Source organism: Mastomys coucha, unplaced genomic scaffold (genome assembly GCF_008632895.1).
Source record: "Mastomys coucha isolate ucsf_1 unplaced genomic scaffold, UCSF_Mcou_1 pScaffold5, whole genome shotgun sequence".
NCBI classification, from domain to species: Eukaryota; Metazoa; Chordata; class Mammalia; order Rodentia; family Muridae; genus Mastomys; species Mastomys coucha.
Genome location: NW_022196911.1, coordinates 48,531,639 through 48,534,636, shown reverse-complemented (window position 1 = coordinate 48,534,636; position 2,998 = coordinate 48,531,639).

Sequence of the window (2,998 nt, the reverse complement as noted above, 5' to 3'; positions counted from 1 at the left end):
AGCTACCATGTGGTTGCTGGGAGAAATTGAACTCAGGACTTCTGGAAGATCAGTCAGTGCTTTCAACCTCTGAGCCATCTCTGCAGCCCCCTTCCTTTGATTTTTAACTATATGTATATGTATCTAGGTGCATGAAAATGTGTGCCATGCTTGTCGAGGCCAGAGTGGCTGGGAGCCAAACTCTGGTCCTCGGTGAGAGCACTGTGCACTCTTAACCACTGAGCCACTTCTTCAACCCAGTAAACTAAGAGGAAGAAAGTTCTCTGTAGAATTCTACTCCAGGCAGGATAAAGTCCGTACTAGCACCTAAGGCCCCTCACCCAGGGCAGGAGTGCTAAGCCCGTGTTATCTTCTGGAGCTGTGGGACAGACACACCCTAAACTGCAAACAAGCCTGGCATGCCTTGCCCTGAACTTAGCTTTCTGTCCTCCTTCCAAGCCTTCAGCTGCCCATGAGGACCTTTCAGCTTCCCCACCTGCTGCCCTTGAACCGCCCTTCTGGCAAGCACCTGGACAGTGCATGTTCTGTGCCAGGTAGCAAACTTGCTTGGCAGCTTTTCTCTGATACAGTGAGTGGTGAGCTCCTCCAAGGCTGGTTATAGCTTCTTTAACGGGGCCCTGGCTCACTGCTTACACCGCCCCCCCCCAAATAGGCAATGGATGCTGCTGGAGTCAGCCGTAGACAAAGGCAGTGTCAAAGACTTGGGGACGGTGAGTCAGGTTTTATTAGGGTGTGACTTGGGGTCAATTAAAAGGAAAAGTAATATGGATCAGGCTAGCAAGATGGCCCAGTGGATAAAGGTGCTTGCCAACAAACCCACAAAGATAAGCACAGGGCATTGGATTCCCTGGACCTGGAGTTACAGAAGGTTCTGAGTCACTGTGTGGGTAATTTGGAATCCAACATGGGTCCTTTGAGAAAGCCACTTCTGAGACTTCAATGCGGTAGCAGGAGAAACTGGTCTCTGAGAGTTTCACCCTAAAAGGATTCCTGACTTCCAAGACACGTCCCCTGACCTCCACACACATGCAGAGGCACTCACACATACGCACAGAAAAAACAGATAAAATGAATTAATATGTTGAAATACACAAAATTTTCTCTCAAGTATGTTGGCTTCACTCTTTATGTTGATTGATAATACAGGAGACATTTGTCCTAAATGTTCTTTTACATGCTAGAGATACTTTCTCTTTATTTATTTATTTTTTCTTTTTATTTAAAGGTTTGTCTTTATTTATTTTAAGTATATGAGTACACTGCACCTGTCTTCAGACACACCAGAAGAGGGCATCAGATCTCATTACAGATGGTTGTGAGTCACCATGTGGTTGCTGGAATTTGAACTCAGGACCTCTGGAAAAACTGCCAGTGTTCTTAACCACTGAGCTATTTCTTCAGTGCAGAGATACCTTCTTGTTTTACATTTATAACTTTCAGTGAAAAAGGAGCAATACTTACAAGAAAACCAGTTGTCTAAAATGAGTGTCATCAGAAAATAAAATTAAAAGACAAATGGCAACTGGAAACATTGATATCATAGAGTAAGGAGATAATGGGCTAGAAAGATGGCTCAGTGGTTAAGAACATTTGCTAACCTTCCTGAGGACCTGAGTTCAGTTCCTAGCTACCACGTGGCAGCTCATAACCTTTCATAGCTCCAGTTCCTGCAGATCTGATGCCTTTTTCTGGCCTCTGTTGGCATGAGGCATGCATGCAGTGCAAGACAAAACACACAAAATTAAATGAAAAATTTAAAAGTTAAAAAGAAAAGATACGTTTCACACATGATGGTGCCTGCCTTTAATCTCAGCACTTAGGAGGCAGAGGCAGGCAGATATCTCTGTTCCAGTCTATCCTGGTCACTCTATAGAGTGACTTTCAGGACAACCAAGGCTATTCAGAGAAACCCTGTCCAAACAGCAGCAACAACAACAAAACCCTACTCAAAAGCCCAGCATAGCTTGCCAGGCCTGATGGCTCATACCTTTAATCCCAGCACTTAGGCACTGGCAGAGGCAGGCGGATCTCTATAAATTTGAGCTAGCCTGGTCTACATAGTTTTAGGCCAGTTAGGGTTACATAGTGAGACCTAGTCTTAAGGACAAACAAACAATAGACAAAACCAAAAACAGCAAAAAAGCCCAGAGTGATGGTACACACCTGTAGTCCCAGCACTCAGAAGAGTAAGGTAGGAGAACTGTGAGTTCTAGGCTAGCCTGGGAATATATGTATTTTGGGTGGATCAATACACACAGACAGACACACACACACAGACACACAGACACACAGACACACAGACACACACACACACACACACACACACACACAGAGAGAGAGAGAGAGAGAGAGAGAGAGAGAGAGAGAGAGAGGCCTGTGATCTCAGCATTTAGGAGGTGGGGACAAGATGATCAGAAGTTTAAGGACAGCATCTGCAGGAGTTGGAGGTCATCATGGAACAAATGAGAGATTTGCTAAGAAAGAAACCCCCCTACCCCCCCCCCACCCCCAGCAAGGCGTCTGAGCTGTGTTAAATCCCCTCAGAGTCCACATGGTGAAAGGGGAGAATTCCTGGACGAAGTCTCTAACCTCCATTCCTGCACCATGGCATGCCTGCCTGTGCCCAACATAAATAAAAGTTGGAAGCAACAAACAACAAAACTGAAGCAAGCAGTCCCACCTGCACCCTCTTGGCTTCCTCTTCTGGAGAAGCCCTTTCTCATCTGCAGAACTCCCTACCCATGCTCTTGGTTCTCCATCGCCTTCACAATGGATCCTGCCCTGTACCACTGCCCAACTGAAACTCCCACCCTGCCCCTGTTGAGCTTCACTACACTCTGTTTTCTATAGTATAGTATTTGTAGTGTTTGCTATAGCTCACATAGCATATTACAGAGCTTTCCGACTTCTGTTTCCTCCTGATAAATGAACTCTGCTAGGTCAAAGCGTTTATCTCTGCTAACATGTATCACAGCCTGAAAGGTCATGGTTATGTCCT